The following is a 22,473-nucleotide window of genomic DNA, read 5'->3' as shown; positions in this document are numbered from 1 at the left end:
GACCTGAAAGCATGAGTTAGCTTTTTCCTGCTGGCATAACAAATGAAGAAAATAGAGAAGCAGACTAATGTCAGGAAGAGAGACAATGAAGAAACTTCACAAATTTAAATCTTACTAAAATTTTACTTACCAGGATATTGATTCTTTATTTTGTTACCTGTGTATTCAACGATGGCCTCTCCAGAGATCACCATACAACGAGTAATCAAAGGGAATGAAAGAAAAGTAAGTACATGAATAAATAGTAAGCAAGTAACTTTATGGTATTTAAACTGATTAATTGCTTTCTACTGAGTAGTGTAAGCATTTTATTTTGGGGCAGTCTTCTCTTCTTGCCTTATTTATCTGCAAACTTTTATATAAGTGCCCATTCTAACCAGAGTAATTTCTGTATGCTGGCAATTGTTTTTTTTTTTCACCAGCAGATAAACACCTACATTAGAAATTATGACATTTTGTCACCTACTCTAACTTTGCCTTTCTATTTTTGAAAATGCTTTAACTTTTAGCTTCCTTATTTTCAATTTTTGACATGTGGTTGAAGAATTTTGCAGTTCTTGCAAAGACGCACTGCTCAGCATTTGTGTGCTGATTCACCAGAAGAGGTTATTATCCCTTGAATCTAGGCAGCGATACAGAGAAATGCCTCTTTGGAGAGGGGAGGAAAAATGCTTTGGATAAACCAGGAAAATTCTGCTCCCCTTCCCCCAACTGAGAATGAGTCAGATGTTCAGCTTTGGCCTTGGAAATCTACACGGGAGAGTTTATTTTATCATTATTCCAGGTTGCGCTGCAGACTGATCTTCAGCTTTATGTAGTTTGGGACTTACTCATCAAAATACAGAGGAAAAGAACTGAAGTTTTACCTTAATTTAGGATTCAGGCAAGCATTCCCAACTTTCCTGTCACTCAGGTCAGGTCTTCAACATTTTTTTAATTTCTTCCATCATTACTTCTGGCCTCATGAAAACTTTGCTGGAATTCATGGAAGTCTCATGTGTTCCCTGGAACTTTCCTGCCAGTGTATTGTTTGGATTTGAATCTCAGCCATCAGTTGAAGCAGAAAACAAAACAAAACAAAACCAACACAAACCCCCAAAACACCTAAAAATGAACCCCCTAAACAAACAATGATTTCCCTTTCCTTTTGGCCAGCTGTTTGGGAAAGAGTGTGAATTGTTTTAAATTGATGCAGCAGTCCTGTATATCCACTGATGTTGAATATCCTTGTGGGTAACATCCCATTTGTCCAAATACCTTATCTAACTGCATATTTAATCAAGTTCCATGTCTCTCCTCATATGAAGAGTGGCTTAGAGAACTGGTGTTATTTAGCCTGGGGAAAAGAATGCTCGAAGGAGACCTCTTTGTTCTCTGTAACTACCTGAAAGGAGGTTGTAGCAAGGTGGGGGTCTGCCTGTTCTCCCAGGTAACAAGTGGTAGGTCAAGAGGAAATGGCCTCAAGATGCACCAGGGGAGGTTTAGATTGGACACTAGGAAAAATTTCTTCACCAAAAGTATTGTCAAGCACTGGAACAGGCTGCCCAGGAAAGTGTTTTATTCACCATCCCCGGAGGTGTATAAAAGAAGTGTGTGATGCTTAGGGACACAGCTTAGTTGTGGACTTGGCTGTGCTGGGTTAACAATTGGACTCAATGATCTTAAAGTTATTTTCCAGCCTAAATGATTCTATAACTCTATGAAATCCTTTCTTTCAATTCTTCAGAGCTTTTAAGAAGAAATAATATTTCATTCCCTAATTAAAAGTGATTGTTTCATAGCAGGGACTCCAGTGGTCTTCTCAAGCAACTGTCAAAATGCTGTTGGTGTCCAGTTTGTGACTGAAGAAATCTATGATTGGATAAAAAGCCATAAAAGTCATTCTTTCTGGTTGAAAAAATGTGGCCTGATCACATCTAAGGCAATAGGACATGTCTATATAGCTGCTTATCTCTCTTGGTTTAAATGTCATTTTTACATAAGAGAACCTTTATTAGTGAATGTCATTCACACCTCTGAGAGGGAGTATTTACAAAGGTGTCCCCTTTTTATTGTTGAACTACTTCATCTTAAAGGGTGTTTTCATAGGTAAAATGTTAATCCTTTCTGATTTCACTGAGAAAATCAGGTGCTGGGATTGCATTGTGTCCACTTTGTGAAGTGGAAAACCCCAAAATAATCTCCTCTCTTCTCATCTTGGTTTGTATCAAAAGAAATAAATATCAGTCATATATCCTAGTACATTGAAAATAACAGTGATAATTAATGTTACAAAGCTTTCATTAACATCCTTCTTTCTTCAGTGCTGAAATACCTCTAAGACAAATAAGTGCTAGAACTGTAGCCCACAGAGGGTGACTGGTTTGTCCAAACACACTAGTTTGTAATCTGCCTAGAGCACAGTTTCCATGCTTCACATTTTCTGTGCTGCAGCTCACAACCCATCCTGTTGGCTTTTTAGCACAGCAAATACCTCTCATCTGCGGGTGTACAAGCATCCCAGACATTGCTGAAAGCACTACTGGACAAATCACTTTTTTGAGAGTATATATACAGGAGGTCAAAAATAATTGCTCCTCATTTTTTCACAGCAGAAACGTCAAGCTTGTATCAGCCTTAAAGCACTACACAGTATTTGTTCAGCAGTAATGGAAACACATTGGAGGCATGCTGGTGAAAAATGAGATCTAGGTGGATCCCTCACACAATTTTTAAGTCCTGCAGCACTTGCCATTGCCTTCCCTGGAGCCTGTGGCAACCAGTCTCAAACTGTGGTAAGCTTTGCACCCCGTAGCCGGCCAGTGCCTAGTGAGGAGGCTTATGCTCTCCCTTTAAGAGACTGCAAGTATTCGAGGCTGTGCTACATGTTATATGATAAATGCACTTTCAAATGCCTACTGCTCTGAAAGAAAAATCAGAGAAGAGCTGGGTTTGGTTTTTCCCCCCTTTTCCAGATGTGAAAATTTTGGGGTTTTGATTGTTTGTTTCAAACTAGTGTTTTGAAAACTGTGCTTAAAGAGATGAAAAATTATATGAACACTTCTTTTCTTTTCTTTTCACATCTCACTCCTGAACAAGAGGCAGTGCTTGAAGGCCTACTTTTCATCTGCTGCTATCTGCAAGCTTCCTCTCCTTACTGGTGAGAGAAAGCTCCAGGAACAAGTCTGCAGGAAGGATCCTGTCCTCACACAGGGCACCAGAGACAGCTTTGGGACAACTGTCATGACAGAACAACTGTCTGCAAGCAAACAGCTGCAGAGCCATGTGCCCTGGGGCTGGTTGCAGAGGGAGGCTTCTCAATGTCACCTTAAGTGTGCAGGTTGGTTGTGCAGCAAGAGATTCTCCACCCTTCCACCTGGCCAACCCCTTTTTTTCCCCATCCCTTTCCTGCCTTGTTATCTGTTGCCAAATGAACTTGCTGCTAAAGTGTTGACTGAAAATTTTAGGCTACACAGGTAGTGCTTAAAGGACCATCAGAAGACCAGTTTACTGGGCAGCATTTTAAACATCAGTCCATGACTGCAGGTTAAAAGAACAATCAAGATGAGCTTTGCATGAGGAAGTCCACTAGCTTGCCTCCTGTCCTCTATGGTGGCAGCAGTGGGGCTATCTGCCCCTTCAGCCTGAAAGTACCCATAAAAAACTTTGCATCTGAAGCAATGCAGGAGAGATGGGGCCATGTGGCCACATCAGTATCTGGGCATCCTCCCACTATCTTTTCTGCATCTTCTCAAAGAAAGCACAGAATTTGATGATCCTGCTATGGGTACTCTTCCTGCACCTACATCCCCCAGGGTGCAGTAAGAAGCTGACAGTGTGCTTGGTATCCTCTGTTGCATTATTCACGTTAGGAGGAATTCATGATCATTAAAGTTTTGCTGCATGCACAGTGTGGTGAAGTAGTGCTTGACAGGGGCTGCAAGACCTCTCACAGCCCACCCACTCTGCCTGCTCCCATCCTGACAGGCATTTTCTGGCCCCAGTAGAAAAGTAGCTCTGCCCCTACCTTACTACAAGAGCCTCTAACTGTCCCAATCCTTCCAGCTAGGGTTATTTAACCACAGCACTGCCGGGCAAACCTGGTACCACTGGCACATTGTAAGGACAAAGCTACTGCTGGCTGCAGCTTGTTTTGGGGAGCGACTAGTTTTGGGGCTGTCTGCTAGATTTATGTTCTCTGAAGAGTTAAGTACATTAGTGTGGGTAATCTCACTCCATTACCTTCTATAAAACCGAATCTGTGATTTCCTCCCTGGTGAGCATTTACCATAGCAAAATAGGCTACTATTTTCATATTTAACTCATTGGTAAGTCATAAAACCAGCTCAAGTTGTCTGCCCCAAAGAGCAGAAGCTGCAGGATGGGAAGGTGGGTTGGAGCTTTTATGAGGCCTGGCAGTGTCTGCACAGTGTGCCTAGCATCTCCTCTCACTTGCCTGTTGTATCCCTATTGCATCTCCCCTCCTTTTTGCTTTGAAATCTACAAAATTCAGAAATTTACAAGGCTTTTAAAAATCTGAGATGGAGCAATTAAATCTCTAGACTGGAGGATGTGAACCTTTAAAGGCCCTTTGCAGAATATCAAAAGAAAGAGAGGATTATATTTAGCAGGTGTGACAGTCCACGCAGGACATTTCATTGTGAAAGGGGTTGACATGAACCAGGAACCGATACTTAAATTAATATAAAACATCTTGGGGGAAAGGTGTTTTCTTTTCTTTTTTTTTAAGCATTAGGAAATCATAATGCTTTCTGGCTTCTTCAAAAGCGAAAGGTCCAGATATACAGCAGTCATCTGGCATGTAAAATAAAAAGGAGGAGGGGGGAAAAAGAAGCAGTGGAACACCTGAAAATGCTTGGGATGAGGTTGGGAGGCAAATGTTGAGGGGCAGGGGGAACTATGACCAAATGCCTGGCCAAGGAGCCCAGTTCCCCTGCTGCCTCATTTGCGGCTTTGCATTGCCACTTGCAGATTCACAGGTTCCCCTACCCTGGGTCAGGTTGCAGGACAGAGGTGCAGGATTGGGATGTAGCATGCAGCTCTGCTGGGTACTCCAGCTGGGTCTGCTACTGCTCCTGCTGCTCTTGGTGCTACAGCAGCATCTCCTCTTCTGCCACTTCTCCTTGTCATTTTCCTCACTCCCTGGACACACAACCCTTCATTACAGAGGTGCTTTATTCTGATCACTCTGTGTCTGTTCATAACCTACCAAGCCTTGGAGTGGAAAACTTGAGTTAGTAGTTTTGTGGGGAGGAGTCCACTAACTCTTGCTTCATTCACTGCAGCATGTTCCTAATTTTAACCAAACTGCTCCGTTTTGATTTTCCTAAGCTGTGGATTTAGTGCCCAAAAGCTCAAGTTGTTTTCACGCCCACTCAATGAGGGCCACACGAGTGACGCTCCCTATCCACAGCAGGGAAGGCAGCAACTCTGAGGAAGGTGGGGCGGGAAGAAACACGGTCCCCAGCCCTGCACTGTGGCCTGCAGGAAACAGACTGTCAGGCTCACCAGGAGATCTCCATAGGTGGGTGCTGCTGTGGCAGGTCTGCAGCAGAGGAGACCTGGGCCTACTTTTGGAGTATTTTGGTTCTTCACTCTGCTAATTGGTGGTGGATGTGCACCCAGATTGTTTCTTGGATCCTTCAGGTTTCTTCAGGTTCTCAGTCACCAGAAAATGCACAGTGGGGTAAAAAGCCATCTTGCTGAGATTTTCTGAGAGAGTGAGATGTGTGGTTGCCTGGACTGACCTTTTACTGCATACCCTTTGGCACTGAGAGAGTTAAAGGTCCTTGGCACCCATCAGCCCTAGTCTAGGCAGTGTCTAAAATCAGTCCTAGACCCGCTTTATTTTTTCCTTAAAAACAGGAAATGGAGCCCTGAAGGCTTTTTAACTGGAGAGAGTGAGGAGGGGGTATACGCGCTCTGCCCATACCCAGCTCTGAGCCTGACCCAGACTTGGGGGTCTCTCTCTGTGGCTTTTTTAATTTTTTTTTTTTTTTATTTCTTCTTCTTCTTTTTTTTTCTTCTCTTTCCTATTATTTTGGCAGACTTTTTGGAATGTCTGGGAGCTAAGGGCTTTGCTTCATGGAGCAGAATTCTGAAGCAAGAAAAAGAGAAAGTTATAGACTAAACCACAGAAATGTAAACATGTCTGCAGCTAAAATAACTCCACTTTCATTGAAAACACTCCTCGCTCACAATCAGACTTCTGTGTGCTATGCTCAATAAAACTGCATGCTAATAGCAACCAATTAATACATTATGTAGTTATACTTTAAAAACTGAGACGCTTTTAATGATTTTAAATTTTTAAATGATTATTATTGTCATTATTTTTAGTTAAGGGAGTACTGGGTTTTCTGCTTTGTATACTGCCTCTCGGCGCTGACCGCTGGCTGAGAATCGCCGGGGAGAGTGGCGGGCGATGCCCAGCGCTGTGGCGGGGACCGAGGCGTACCCGGTGGAGGCCCCGGCTGCGCGGCGGCGGCGGGCAGAAGCGGCGGCCCGGTAAGGAGCCCTTGGCCCGCAAGCGGGAGGGACAGGACGGCGGCGGGACAGGGCGCATCTCATCTCCCAGCGTGCGCGGCTCGCCCGCCTCCAGCCGGGCTTCCCCACGAGTGCGTGTGCGAGAGTGTGAAAGGTGAGTGCAGCTGCAGGGTCAGGACGCACCATCGCTGCTCCATCCCCTGAACCGTTTCGGCCGGACCAGACTCCCCTACCTCTCTCCCGTCCTTCTATTCCTGTACATCCCATTATTTATCTCGCTGCTCCCTGCACCCCTACTGCCACCTCGTTAAGAGGCTAGACTTTGACTTCACGTCGGGTCCTCGCAACAACTGCACGCTTGTTCTGCCCCTTAAAGTACGCTCTTGTTCCATGCGCCAGGCAGAGAGGAGACCCGCCGAGCCCGGCCCAGCCGAGCCCCCGGTAACCCTATGTCCTCCCCTTGCAGGTTTCGCTCACCTCCAGTTCCGCCTGCCCCCTCCCGCCTCCCCCTCTCCCTCTCCCTTTCCCCTTACCCCTCTCCCTCTCCCCTCCCCCTCTGGCCTCCGATGCGGAGCGGGGGCGCCCGAGGGAGGACGCCGGGGAGTAGGGGGGCGGGGGTCCAGTGCGCCCCGGGGGGGTGCCGGTGCCCGGCGGGCGGCGCGGGGCCGCCCCGACGGCAGCGGGGGAGCCGGGGAGCGCTCGGGAGCAACGGCTGCCTCGCTCGGCGATTGGAGAGAGGAAGAGGCGCACGGAGCCCGGGGCCAGCGCAATGGGCTGAGCCCGTCCCGACTGAAGTGACTCACTGCAGTCAGCAACGCCGCCGTCCCCTCGCTTGCTCCCTCACTCCCTCCCTCGCTCCCGCCACCGGCGGCCGCTGCCTTCACCCGGCGGTGCACTCCGCGCCCCGTCCCCTCTCGTCCCATCTTCCCCGGACGGGACCCTGGACTCGTCCCCTACTCCGGTAAGTCTTTTCCCTCCACGGCTGCGGCGAGGCAGGGGGGCGGAGGAGGGGTGCCGCGCGGCCGTCGGGGCCGGGAGCGGCGGGGCGAGGGGCGGTGGCGGGCAGCCCTGCCGGGCCGGGCCAAGCCTGATCGAGGCGAGGCGGCTCCTCGCGGTCGGCGGGGCGGCGGTCCGCCTGCCCCCGCGCCGCCGCACGTCGGCAGCTGGAGCGGGGCAGCCCCGAGGGCTCGGCCGGGACGCCGGGCGGCAGCTGGAGCCGCGCATCTTCTGCAAGCGCTCGTTGCGCAAACTGGCCCTTCCCGGCATGGCTCAGTTTTAAAGCTTTAGTACCGCTCAGTTTCGAGCGGGCTGCTGTGTTTTCGTGCACCAGCATCTGAAATAATATCATTCCCTACCCCACTCCCTTCCCCACCATCGTTTGTTTGTTGGTTTTGTTTTGTTTTGTTTTCCCCTGGCTCGTAATAGCGGCGTTGTTGACTGGGGAACTTTCAGCACTTGATCGTTCAGTCAACTAATGCCTTTTTGCCTTTTTGAAAGCTGATTAGCGCCTGCTTGTAGGAAAACCTTCAGTTACCTGAGTTAGGATCTGAGGAGAGTCAGAGTCGGTTGTGGTACTTTTCCGAGTAAGTGCTGCGATACAAAAGCGGAGATCTGTTTTGGTGACCAGATGACTTCGCTGTAGAGTTTGGAGTGCATATAATGATATTTACAAAAGCTGAAGTTGGAAGTTCTGGCTAACATAAACTTCCATTCATTGCTGCCTTTTATGAGAACCCACGGTACAAGTAAACTCACTCTTTCTTTAATTAAGTTTTTATTTGTTTTCAAAGTGTCATTGTCTGAATTGACACTGTGAGCTTCAGTTCTGAAGTGATACTTTGGAAATTACATTCTGCCATGTAATTTTAAATCCATTAGGAAAACCAGGATAGGTCTATGAACTGCACATGGAGAAATGTCACATTCCTTTGTTTTAACTCTTTAACCACTTCCCTTCTTTCACTGAAAGAAGTGAAGCAGACAAAGACAGCTTCTCACTAGGGTAAGAAATGTAAACTTTAGTCAGGATATGTGCATCAGGTATGCAATTTCAAGCACACCTGATCTGATAAGAAAAACGAGAGAAATAGATTGTTTGACAACTTCCTCATCAAAAGGAAATACGTAAAGCAAAAAAAACCAAACCCTAAGCCATATTTTATATTGGGCAAATATATTGTTATGTTGTTAATCTTACCTACTTCTTAAAGTATAAAAGCAAATACATGGTGCTTTGGAATAGCTATGTCTGTTCTTCTTACACATAGGTAGGCAAACTGGCAAACTTACCATGAAATTCTAGGAAAGACTTTGCAAGAAAAAAACTGTCTCCAAAAGCAATTCAGGGTTTAGAGCTTTGAACAGCATCTGTCCCCACCTCCTACAATTTAGTCTCAAAGTTAAACAAATCATATAGTACTGGATAGAGTTACATGTTACAGGAATTTTATAAATGATCTGTCAGGGTAAGTCCTAGGCATGATTAGTTGGACTTTTTGCTCCTGAGGTGTTACTCCATTTGGACTGTAACTTAGGTAGCATTTGGATCTTAAAGATGCATTCTAATACATACATATTAAGCATATTTTTCTTTGGATGATCTGTAAGTGATAGTGACTGTGTGGCTTAAGTCTTTCTTTTAAGCAAGTATGAGCCCTTTGGCAGGCACAATCTGGATGTATGAGTCCATTAAGGAATTTGAGTGATAGGAAGCATAAGCTTAAACTACGCATTATTACAAACTTGGAGGTAGCATCTCTTACATCAAGTATTCTCATTTGTATGTTGTAGGTTAGACGTTTTCTCTCTGAAATACCAGGTTGGATCCAACAGTTTTTACCGTTGAACAATGATTCCACCTAAGACCAGCGCTTTCACCTTTGCAGTGTGGGTGTGTTGTTGCTACCTGCTCTTCTGTGGATGGTTTATTTTCTGTGTGCAGATGGAGTTGTGTAAACAAATATAAACCACTAGGATGACTGTTGTAATCCTGTTGGTTTAAACAATGCCACATGAGTAAAATACCTGGCTACCAATGAGGCAAATCCTTCCACATTGCGCTTTCTCCAGAGCACCAGTGCTTCGCTAGCAAACTGCGAGCCTCACAGCAGTGGCTCTCCCTCTGTGGAGCACTTTATTTTGATGACTTTATTGAGGTCCCTATCCATGTACTGCAGTTTCTCCTTTTGGTTAAGGGCATTTCAGTGAGGATCAAAAAAGCACAAAAAACTTTTGCAATGCTGATGGCATCTGGTAGCCCTGAAACATTATGTGTTAGTTTCCTTCCTTTCCTTGCCTCTGTGTTGCTAAACATTCCACGAGTTACTAGCAGGTACAAGAAAACAATTTGAAATATTTTGGTTGCTCTGAACCCCTGAAGTATCTATTGGTTGATCTGAACCCTTGAAGTATCTATTGCACCATTGGTTTTTTCCTTCCATTATCAGGACTATTGTCATTTCCATTTAAGTGCATTTTATTTTTATTTTTTTCAGGAAAGGGCAGCTGTAAGGGCAAACCGTACTTCTTTTAGTCATGCAAGTAGCTCTGTGAAAATCTGTGTCCTGAGCTCGAGGTGGAAGTTGTTGACAGTGGGTATGGTCAGAAAGGGCCCTTTGGGCCTGATCCGTATCAGCTAAGGTCAGCGGTGCAGGCTTAGCCTTGAGTGCCTAATGCTGCCCACTGGTTTTCTGCTCTGCAGCTGGGAGTGTAGGCCAGGGATAGGTTGTACCTTGTATGTCAGCTTTCTTGTACACTTCACTGAAAATGCTTTTGTGAAAAAAATAGTTCATGTTGGTAAGATATTTTCAGAGTGAATTACGATGATGTTCTTGGGTTGAAAGCATTAACTTTTGTGCAATAACACCACACTGTTTTCCGTAATACCCACAAGTGACCACTTTTCACAGCCACTACAATATTTTTTTTCTAGCCATGCACTTTCCAGCAGTTCAGGTTTCCCAGTAACGTCGAGCATCATTTTGTCTTTTGGTTGAAGGTTTGGGTTTGCGAGAATTTGTATTGCTTTGGCATTTTTGCAAGTTAATGATGTAAGCAGAGAAAATCTAATATATTTCCTCCAGAGCATAGTTAACTAGTGTAGGTAGAAAACTGGCAGGCTAAAATTACTTTGCTATATTTAAATATAAGTAAAAAGCAGGCAATAGGAAAAAATTAAAGGGTATATCTAAATATGGAGTTGCGGACATATCTGTTATATTTAAACTGCATTTTAACCTCTTCTGTTTATATTTAGTGGTATGTGTATCATCTGGTTGGACTTGATTGAATTCAAGAAACTGTAATTTTGCAATGAAAACCCAAGAGTTTATTCTGCTGTGGACGTAGTGTGCATCCCCATTAATCGGCGCGTGTACCAAAACAAATGTATGCAGCGAGACATTTTTGTGTTGTTTGAGAGCAAAAATGATATTTGACCAAAAGATAAGCATGAATGGACTGGCAAAAAGCTTGCTTCCCATACTGCTGTGGGAAGCATTTCTCCTATGGACGTTAGTGGCACTTTTGCTTGCAGGGAGCAGGAGACTGCACCGCGACATTCATTTTCATCAGCTTACCTTTGCTATGGCCCATTCTGAAATGCCAGTTTTGAATTTAGAAAGCTACCATGAGAAGTGGATTTTTCTGGCGTGCTGCTTGCATCAGATGAAATCCCTCCTTGGCACAACTTCATTCCAATAAGAGAAAACTTATTCCAGGAACAAAATGCATAGGTTTTCTTTTAATAATGCATCATATAAATACTAAATGTCTTCCAAAGAGAAAACAATAAACATATGTTTTCATTTTAACTGGAGATACAACAGGCTTTGATAGAGGATGGTTTGAGACTAAAGGCCCTCAACTTGCCAGCCGCACAAGCTCTTCAGCTGAACTCTGGGTGCCCACTCATGTCTGGGAGGTTGCTGTTGTATACAAGTGTCTGCAAAGCCGGGGATTTGGTTTTGAGTTGACATCTTCTGCTTTGATTAATTTTAACTTGGACGATAGATGATACGATACCCAGGTGCTTAATAAGGTGCCTTTCATTACTTTCAGCATTCAAACTGCTAAAGGACACCGTGTTTCTGCTGGTCCCTTTAGCAGGGAGAAAGCATTAGCTGCCCAGATGGTTACACACTCTTATACTGGATATTGGTATGGGATATTAAAAAGCTGCTGCCCCTTTTAGATGCTACTCCTGCAAATGAGTATTGACTGCTGTTATGTTTCAGATCTTCTGAATTTGTCAGGTACTTTGTAGCATTGAACTACATGCACCTAATTAGCTGCTGATTTGAAAAAGACAGGTTGGCTTGTAGGGGATGATGAGCACCAGCAGGCCCGCAGTACCGCATGAGGCAAGTTAAACAAATAAGAGCTTAAATGTGGTTTCAATCAGCTCGGTTTAGCACCCAAGTTTTCGTCTTTCTCCAGGAGGTCCAGAGTGAAACAGACTTGTTTTCTTTTCACCTCACAAAGAAATAGCAACAGGAGAAAAAATCTGATCAAGCTTGCACCACCTGAATAGTTGGCTGCTGTGGGAGAGCAATTCGGAGCGTAAGACTGGACAGGACAGCATAGAGAAGGGGTTTGAGACTGTTGCTGTGTCCAGCACTGTCTTGGACCAACACACAAGCCTGTCTGTAATGAGAGGGTAGTGGGTCACAGCAATCACTGCAGCACCTAAGCTGCTGGCTAGGATGCTGTGAGGTGGCAGAGATTAAAGCTTTGCAGGTATAAGTGGGTCAGGGACAGGTTCCCTTCCCTGTTAACCACTCCTCATCCTAAATATGTTGCCTGCTGAAATAGTATCTTTGCCTTTTGCTTTTTACTGTGTACCACAAGTGGTTGGTAAGGGTAGTTCTGTTTTGCAAATAGTATGTTTTTAGTAAATATGCATTGATTTATTAGCTGTTCAGGTGTTTCTCATTTTTCTAGTATGGGCAGTAGTGGCTTAGGAGTAGCAGCTTGCTGCCCTGTAAACTACTTACAACAAAATGCTTTCTGAAATCTGATTGATTTCTTCTAATTTGTAAGTCATGTAGGCTTACCAGTCTGAGCTTTTCATAATACCTTCTGGCCTTGCATTGAGTTTATTACTTTCTTTTTAGCTTATTAAATGTTGATGTACACAGTGTATTTGACCTGGTTTGACTGATGCACACTTACATATTTTTTTGATATTCAGTAGTAGCAATACTGCATGCAGTTAGTGTGTGGTTTGCTTTGGTGCAATTAAATGTGTATGTAAAAATCATGTAGATTTAGCAAACTGCACAGTGTCTTTCTGTAAATTACTCTGATTAAATGAGAATGAAAAATGAAATATGGCAATCAATTCGTTTTAGACAAATGGCATTTCTGTCGCAGCTTGTATTTTTCTGTGTAATTAAAAAGGCTTTACAAAGAAAGAAATCTAGTAGTTAGGCTGAAGGAAAGTCTTCTAAATAAAATTCAGTTTTCTAAGGAGGCTTTGTCAGTTCTGAATAAACCTTGCAGTAAATTTAAACCTGGTGTTTTAAAAATCTGTTTATAAAAATGGACTGCTCTCTATGGAGTTCACGAATTATACACAAAGGATTTGTAGTAAACTACTAAAGAAACATTAGTATGTTGTGTTACAGCATGCACTGAGTCTAAACTGCAAAATCTGCTTGAAAAAGCAGCTGATACGCAGAGCTGTTGCAAAGCAGACCTGCTAAAAGTTCTCAATCATTTTTCCAAAGAACCGCTCTTGCACTGGTTGTTGTGATTGCAGTTAGGTCTTGCAAGGCTTACAGAGAGGTTTCTTTGCGCAGGCTTGTGGCCATGGCATTAAAAAAAGGTTTGCAAAAGAAAAAAACCCAAAGGATTTTAGTGCCAATAAATCTGTTACCAAAAACTTTTACCTGGAGTCATCTGTAGCAATGTGAAGGGTTTAATATATAATTAAGATCTAGTTCAGTCCTGGTAGTTCTCTTGTGCCGTCACTTGAATTTCACTACATTTGCCCAGAATGTGAAGTTGGAAAGTTGTGGCAGTAGTCTTCATTTCTTTGCGACAATTCTGTGTTCTCTGGTATTTTCATGTGTTTATAGCAAACAGTCTGTAATATGCTCTGTATCTTTTGTAATCAAGATAAGCCAAATCAAATCATCTGTTACCAATATGTATGCCAACATCCTGAAACCACACAAGGAGCATCTTCATGGTAGACACAAACCAAGGTTTCATTTCACAAAAGTAATTCATCACTCTCTTCAAATGAAGAGTGTGGAGAAATCTGAACCTGACACATTGGTTCTTCTATGCAAAGAAGGCAGTTCTATGTGATGAGACTGAAAAATAGTTTTAAGAGGGAAGGATTCACTTCACCCAACTTTAGCCACCTGAAAAAATCAAGCATCTAGTTGACACTGGTTGTATAATTCCCTCCCTTGCCAGAAGACAGGTTAATCACGCCAGTCTGAGACAATTAGGATAGTTTGGGAAAGCTGTTAAAGACCCAGCCTCTGTCCTTCACCCTAAGTAGGAATTGGGATTCAAGGACCAGGTATCTTGGCTTTCAGATGATTGGCATTGAGTGCATTGCATTTTGTATCCAGGGACTGATCCAAGCCTCAGCAACTGATCTTAGGGACACTGAAGAACAAAAACACCTCAGTACATGGGGTGAATATTTTACAGTCTGACTGGGAATTAATTTTATTACTCATTTATTATTGTCATTTTAAAGTTGACCCAGTACATAATAGTACATTTTTTTAACTATAAAATACTGTTTTGCTGTCTAGTTTTATCAACAGCAATAGAAACATCAGAAATAGCAACAGAAAGTCCTTGTATGCTTACTGCACTGCTGTCCCATTTAACTTCATTGAAAAAAATTTAAAATAGAAATATTAACCAACTTTTTATCATTAAAGTAGGAATGGATTAGTATTGCTACCTTTCTATTGAGATTCTGTCCTGCTCATGAAGGAAATTATAATATCTATGTAAGTGTTGATTGTTTGTTTTTAAGTTGTCAGATATCTCATCCTGCTCAGAAAGGTTTGACCAGACATATGGATGATACCCCTTGGTCTATACTTTGGTTAAATCTCTCAGAGCACAGCTATGGAGGGAAACTTGGAGAGGCCAGAGGGTTTTTGCTTGACCCAGGGCACAGGAGCAGCTTTAGGGCCCTGTTTGGTGTTGTGACATGAAAGTTGTCCCTGCAACAAGTGCAGCTTGCCTCTGAAGCTGCAGTCAGTTTCACAGAGCAGCTCTGCAAGATCTAGCTGGAGTGAGGGTCGAGCTTTGTGTTTGTTACACTGACTTGTGATTTCCATGAGAGTTTGCAGGAAAGACAGTGTTTGCAAAGCAGTAACATGGGACAGGGCATTAAGTTTGCTGAAGACTGCAGGAGTTAGGGTGGAAGGAATTAGAGCTATCTTCCTCTCCTGTCTCTGTCCAGTAACACCACCCTGTCTGATGAGACGTGCCTGGCATAAGACAGGGGAACTGGTGGGCTTCAGTGCTGTCCCCTCAGATGCTTGCAGGGTTACATCCAGCCCTTGCTTCTGCCCCTCATACTTAGTTAATGAGTGCCAATGGTTTTTTTGTCCAGAATAGGATTTATATAACTCCCTCTTTGCTGTGTTGGTTCCTCAGGACTAAAGAGGAGTGAGAAGTAGTAAAAATCTATTTTGGTCACTGAAGTAAGCAGACATGACTCAGAATACTCACTGGGAACAGATCTGCTGGATGAAAAGGTGCCATTTTTACATAGTCACTTTTCTGACCATGCCCTTTAAACTCTTACAAAAATAGAATACTTTCTCTGGCACTTCTCTTGGAAAGCAGAAACCAGAGTGAGAGCAAGAATATTTGCTGCACTTCAGCCTCTGCTTTGAAACCGGACAAATTGTGTGTGAGTTTTGTATGGCATATGTAACATATGTTTAACACCAGGGAAAATAGAAAGGAGGCATTTGAATTTTGTGGGGAGGGGATTTGTGCTTGGGTAGTTTTAACATTTGTAGTGGAAAAGTGTGGTTCCTAGTTTCTGCCTGTTAATGGTTGGATGAATTCTGGCTGGCTCTCTATGCCGATTTCTGGCATCCTCATTTCCCTGCAGAAGTACAGTTCAGATCAGTAGACTCATCTGAAGCACAGCAAGGCTCCTGCTGACCGTTGACTCTGGATTCCTCTTGGACTGTGTGAGGTGAGTGGTCTAAGCTAAAAATGAGCCTGAAACCACATTGACGTAAGCTGTGAGTGTTTATGGACCTGTGAGGAAACAAATCATCACTGGCAAACAGAGTCCCAAAATGGTAGCGTTGGTTTTCACGTGAGATGCAAGTACCCCCTGCACTGGTGGGCTGAGCCCCCGTCCAGCTCCCTGTGAGGTCAGTGGAGTTGGGCTCTTCTGTGCCAGCTGCTCCAGCCAGATCCCTGTCTGTATCAAGTCACATCTGCATTTCATGGGAAGGATTAGCAAGGCAAATCATTTTGCAAAAAGTCGCTTACAGCTGAGGAGATGATACTGAACTTCTGAGTTCCTGTCTCTTTTTGCTCTCTGTTTTTTTTTTTTTTCTTTCTTTTTTTACTCTCTTTCTTTTCTTCTTTTTAATGGTCTGGTAGGAAGTTAGAGCCTGGCTGGTACACAGAAATTCAAAACCAGTGATGTACTTCACCACATGTGCTTATGGATGTTTGTCAGTTCTGTAGTTCTCTTTTGGACCATCGCTCTCTCTTGAAAAGAAAAACAAGCCTGTTTTAACATACTTACTTCTTTTCATTGGCTTTACATATCAAAATTTAAAAAAGCCCTATCAACCCATAAATTCCATGTCCTGCTCCATTCCAGAATAACCCATGAAAAAGTATGAAAACTCTGAATTTCTCTTCGGTGAATAAAATCTTCACTTGCTGAAGTGACTGAAGCTTCCCTGTTGTCTTCTTCAGCAGCAGAGCTTATCAGCCTAAGTATTTCTTCTTCATGTTTGCACTGGGTCTGAAAAGAAGGGTTTTCATGTGATTTCCTAAAGCCTTCATTCTCCCCACTTACTACAGCACCGTTGTTTTAGCACAGGAAACAAGCACTGCTTTTTCTCTTGATAAAATTTGCCTTGTAGGAACTCAGAGTATTTCTACTTTCCCTGTGTGGGCTCATCTTTCATGGAGGAGGAGACATGGGTCATACACCTGCAGATCTTATGACTCTCTCCTGCTCCATATCTGGCTTCCTCCCAGTCCCTTGGCAGCAAGGAGTCAGTGAAGATTTGCTGTCAAGGTCTCATGTTTTAATTCCTCACAGGGCTCAGTAGTCTTCTATTGCAGTGGTATCCTGAGTTTTTTTCTTTTATATTTGAAAGGCATTTTGGATATGATGACATTTACTGCCAAAATACATCACCATTTATGTATCAGCTCTTGCAATGAGACAGTGGATTTCAAGAGACCAGAAAAGGGAAAAAAAGCCCAACAGGCTTGGGGGACTCAGGATTGTCACTAACCTGATGCTGAGTGGCTGTGAAGATAGTTTTCCCTTTTCAGCCCCACTCACATTGTGTAGCAGGGAGCTGAGACCACCACAGAGAACCTTTAAACTCCAGTTTTTGAGTAGAGATGGTTTAGACATTTTCTGTATTAAGAAAGCCTGTGTGCTGTCTCTTACCAGCACTGAAACAGTTTCAAAGACAAACTCCCCCAAGGAAGAGGCAGCATGGCAAGAGTGTAATGAGCCACCATCATTTACGTGTGATCAGACTGTGCACAGACATCACAACTGGGTGCCAAGGGTCCTGTTGCTCTCAGCACAGCCTAACCTAGAGGGGTACAGCTGATGGTGTGCCAGGGTTAACAGTATAGTTTTCCTAACCACTATGAACTGAAGGGCTACCTACAGTTTCTACAATTATACCCCCATTTTTTTTTTGTGTGTGTGCACGTATCTGGCAGGGTTTTTTTTTTGCCAGAGGCAGAAGGAATGAATGAGGAACTTAACTTTTAGGTGAACAAAAATGTTACTGTTGTGCTGCTATAATTACAAGCATTTTAAATTAGGTATTGACAGCAGTTGAGAGCCGGTTCTCGACTATGCCTGCTGGCAGGCAGTGAGATGTCTACCAACTCCTAAGGGGGGCTTTATTGCAGGCTGTGAGAATAACTCATTAACCAGTTAGTCTATGATGGTGAGACTCCACATATGGTCTGTGGGCTGCTGATGGTCTGGAAGACATTAGAAAGTGGTCTGAGAAATGGCTGCACAAGAAAGGCAGAAATAACCCCACATAAACAGATTCTCGTTCCCAGGTATGTGCCCATGTCAGCAAGCCCCCCTGAGTCAGCAAGCTCTGCCAGGATATAGTTGCCTTAGTGTCCCAGTGTGAGCCCAAGTGAGTGGATCTTGAGTAATTGCACGTGAAGAGAACCTTTGCGTGATCCCATTGATGTGAAGCAAATCTTCCTCCATTAAGGGGTTTGAATACTTTGCCTCCTCTTTCTTGTGTTTTTGAAGCACAGGATGGGCTAAGGGATGCTGCTTCTACATCCGTGTTGCTAGTGGTAATGAATGCTATGGGGAAACGGACGGCAGCGAGCCCATTTCCTTCACAGTGGGAGGAAAGTAGTAATTCAGGAGACCATTAAACATTAGAAATACCTCTGCGAGGTCCCTACAAAGATACACTCCATTTAGATTAAAGTCCCATAGGGCCAATTATCTTGGAAGAACATAAGAACTTAAACAAAAGCTCAGTTAGGTGTGCTGCCCACCAATGACTGAGTAAAAATGGATGCAGTGAGAAAACACTCATGTGTGTTATGAAAGTGAGAACATTTAGAGTAGGTCTGTGCAATAACCAACTTTTACTGTTCCCCCAGGATCAGCGTGCACAGGAAATATCTGTGGCATGCTTGCTTTTCCTGGAGATGACAGCAACCCTTTGGCAACCACTTTGTAATACGTGCTTGATACATTTCAAAATATTGGGCTGCCGTTTTATGAATGTGCTTTGATTTTCTGTTGCCAGAGCCTTTGTGCTTGGATTTCTACTCTTCCTGAGCTTGTCTGTTCCCATTCTTGCCTTGGACATTTCTCCTCTAGTGCTGTTTGGTAGCTGTGGTGGTGCTTCTGGTTTTTCCATGCTAGCATTGGGATGGAGCTTGAGGAAAAAGGAAAGACAACAGAAGTCCCTTATGCTCTTTGCATGGAAATAACCTCTATGTCCCATGCTGGTCTATTTCTGTGTAGCTGCAGACTCCTACAGGTGGAGGCATGACTTAACACTGGTTTGTGGCTGGAGGGTTAGGGCAAACAAGTTTTTGAAACGTTTTGTTTCTGTTAATGTTTTCTAAGAGTGGGCTGAGTAATTTGCACAAGACTACAAAGCATGATGCTAGCCTGGGATTAAAGTCTGCCATTGCTTCAGCTGCTAGACCGCAATTTTAATTGGACGTTTAGCTATTTACAATTAGAGCTGAGCACTGGAGTGCCCTGAACCTTCAGGCAAGGGATTTTGAAAATGAGTCAGTTCTAAGACACTGGAGCAACAAGTTCCTTAAAGCACATGGCTGCCTGGTCTTGAAATAGCCTCTTGCATTTAACACCATAAAAGAACTTTCTTAAGAGAAGACATAATAAACAACCTGAAGTTTAATAGCTGAACATGCAAGCCTGAAAGGTTTTTAAATTCTACTTGCTTAAATAGGGATCATTAATGTTGTAACTGATAATGAGAAAAATGTTCATGCCATTAGTGGTTTACCACTTTGGTTCCTGAAGGATGAAAACAAATTCATAAAAGAGACCACAAACTGTCCATTTTCAGCCTCAGTTTAGAGCAAATGCTTCAGAAAATACGAAACCCATCATTTAAAATAATAGTTTCATGTTTGTTTTTGGGAAACATGGTCGAAATGCCCTTTGAATGTGTGAGTGTGGTGATGCGGGGCTTGGTGGCTGCTGCTGAGGGGGAGCATTGCAGCTTGCTCTGGTGCAGCATGGAGAGCTCCAGCACCAGACGTCCTTGCCCCAGCACTGTGGTGGGGAACCGGCTTGTGCCCTCACTGTGAGGGTGCAGCCTCTGCCTTCCAGCCTGCCTTTGAGATTCTCACAGTATCACAGTATCACAGTATAACTTAGGTTGGAAAGGACCTCGAGGATCATCGAGTCTCATCTGGGTGGGGAAGTCTGTCTGTCTCACCTTTGCCTGCTACTGTTGCTGGACTCAGCAGATTCATGAGGACATCCTTGGATCCTTTCTGCGTTGGCTCTGACGTTGCTGGCTGCAAGACTGGTTTAGCATTTTAGAAATGGTTAACATTTCTGTCTCAGCTCAGTGTGCTGGTAGACAAAAAAGGTACTGGGCCTGGGAGGTGCTCGGTGCCTCAAGGCATTGCTGGGACTTGGTGAACGTGGAGCAGCATCAGTGGTGGTGGTCTGATCTTGTTTAATTTGTCCATCCGTGACAGCTGTTCTTTTCTTTGAGGATGTCCCCTTCCCCTTCTTCTGCACCCCCTTTTCCCCTGGGCAAACTAGTCTGGACCCTATCTGCATCTCAGGTTAGTAGAAGGACTTATGTTGACCTTAGCCAGGACTGACTCAAAACCTTGAGAAGACCTGATATTTCCTCATGGCCAAGCTAGGTTTGGGAATCCATGCATTGTATTCTACCCTTGCCTTTAGTAAGGGCAGCTGGAGGCTGAAGTGTTTTCTCAGACTATCTCTAATTGTAAATACAACTACATTGGGTTTTATTGATGCTTCTTGCAGCTCTATTACACCAACTACAGCATTTGTTCTTATGTAAAAATGGAACATTTCCCCAGGTCCCTCCATGAAAATGACTGATGTGCCTTATTCAAAATGAAAATCGATCAAGGAAAGTACACAGCTGGGTGAATGACAAGAGAAACAGAACGGTGCCAGGGTGAATTTTTATGGAAATTCTTTCTAAATAGTATTTCCATGAAAAGGCAACTTACTCGCAGATGTAGGCTGCATTTGCATGAAGGAGAGTGTGATGTACCACACCCTGAATCTGTCAAGGTCTATAAACTTTTCACATATTTTAAGTTCAGGCAACAGAGAGGCCATATTTAAGAAACAAAGGTTTTTTTCTTTACTTCAACGTAACTATGTTATCTTAACGGTAGAAAAACATAAGCCAGGGGAAAATGAAGACGGAGGTTTATGGACGAAACATTTAAAATGAAAAGTAAACTTCAAATATAATTTGAAATAAAAAGTAAATTAACCTGTCAGAAAGGAAATTTTCAGTGTTATGGAAAGAAATTGACTTGACCTTTCAACAGCATCCTAGTTAGGACCATGACTTGTAAGTCTGTCTGTGTCATGCTGTGTGGTGGTCCTCTTAGTGAAGGACCGTGAGTGGCTTAAAAACTGCAAAACCTTTTCCACGTTGATGCAGTGGGATTTATTCACATTAGCAGAAACAAGATTAGGGGGAAAATATAAAAAAAAAAAAACAAACAAAAAAAAAACAACCCAAGAAATGAAGGATGATTGATGTGAGCATTCAAAATATGAGAGAGGAGAAAAAAAGCAAAATGGCAAAACTGTCAGCCCGTAGTTGAAACTGCCACACTTGGATCTAATTAAACACCTCTTTTGGAGATGTTGTAGTGTTCCCGGTGGGCTGGTTTCCCAATGGCCTGACTGATTTTACTGTAGACTTACTGGCTAATCAGCAGGGCTCTTGCAAAGGCTGATTTTTGAAATCTATTAATTTTCCCTTGTTCCTGGGATTTTTTTTTTCATGTCATACCAATCGAGTTTAAAAGGTGCTGAGAGAAATTCCTATTCCTTTAAGCTGCTTTCTGCGATAAATGGGAATGCATTAAAAAAAACATTATTGATATCTTGATAACTTTGTAATTTCTATTCTAAGAACAATAATGAAGGATTATTGTACTGATTTCATTGTTTATATGTCCTTGTGACACTGCCATTAAAAAGCTGGAGGTAATAATGCTGCATGTATTCTGTCATCTTCTTCAAGCTTGTCACCATTGAATAGAATATGACTGTGAATGGGTTTTAAATGCTATAATGTCATCATAAAGGTCTTCAGCAGATAATCTATTACAGAAAAACTTCAGAATGGGCACGGTCATTTGAGGTAGAGATGAGTGACTGCCATTTTTAAGACAGATTTGCTAAAAGGAGAAAAAAAAATTAAAAATTATCTCAGCAAGAGATGGTGAAACCGTGAGCAAGGTTTGGTTGTGGCATTAAAAAGAATTAGAAGATGTGCTCCATAAGGGGTACTGTTGTTCCTCCATAGCAATGTAGGTTTGTTCCTTGCATCCCAGTCACAGCCAAGGATCCTTTATTTAGAATAAACCTTTACTTAGAATAAACCAAACCAGGTTGGAAGAGACCTTCAAGATCATCATGTCCAACCCATCAACCAATCCAACCCACCCAAACAGCTAACCCATGGCACCAAGTACCCCATCAAGTCTCCTCCTGAACACCTCCAATGACGGCGACTCTACCACCTCCCTGGGCAGCCCATTCCAATGGGCAATTACTCTTTCTGTATAGAACTTCACATTGTTCAAGGACCTTACAGCAAAGAGCTGTGGTGAAGGTGGGGATTCACCTGCCAGCAGCATGTGGGAGTACATCCCCCATCGCTAGGTGACATTAGGCAATGTCCTCGCTCCTCTCTCTGAACCTCCAAAGCTGGCATGAAGCACATCTAATAAATGGAATAAGCCATGGAAAATGCATTGGTAGCACATGCTGACATGAGTGGAACTCACATGAGAATAGAGAAAGGGATCCTGTTACCCTCTGTTCAGCCAGTGGAGAACTAAATATTAACCCTTTCAAAGCTCTCCCAGTAACAAGAAGGCAGCAATAAAGTGCTTCTTTCTTCACTGAATTTTGACTTTAAAAGGTCTGTATAAGCATGGAAGTGCCATAGAGAAACAAAAGCACAAGTGCCTCAGCAAAGATTTTGAATGGCAATGGCTGTCCAGAGGTGG

The 22,473-nt window shown here is 43.3% G+C and overlaps 1 protein-coding gene across 6 annotated transcripts in view; it reads left to right on the top strand.

The window, feature by feature from the left end:
- The first annotated feature begins 3,303 nt into the window (after nucleotides 1-3,303).
- Nucleotides 3,304-22,473, top strand: part of ERG (ETS transcription factor ERG) — a 159,340-nt gene continuing 140,170 nt past the window's right edge. For 2 of the 6 annotated variants that reach the window (XM_068144630.1, XM_068144627.1), the window contains exon 1: nucleotides 6,349-6,640. The gene's annotated coding sequence lies outside the window, so the exon portion shown is untranslated. Of the gene's footprint in view, nucleotides 3,320-6,347; nucleotides 6,641-7,342; nucleotides 7,448-22,473 lie in introns of those variants that run through there. The other 4 variants (XM_068144621.1, XM_068144626.1, XM_068144620.1 and 1 more) reach the window with 4 other exon arrangements.

The sequence above is a fragment of the Melanerpes formicivorus genome, unplaced genomic scaffold, assembly GCF_026170545.1.
Source record: "Melanerpes formicivorus ecotype bairdi unplaced genomic scaffold, bMelFor1.0.p_v2 SCAF_11, whole genome shotgun sequence".
NCBI classification, from domain to species: Eukaryota; Metazoa; Chordata; class Aves; order Piciformes; family Picidae; genus Melanerpes; species Melanerpes formicivorus.
The sequence above is the reverse complement of the archived record's forward strand: the minus strand, read 5'-3'. Positions and strand labels throughout refer to the sequence as shown.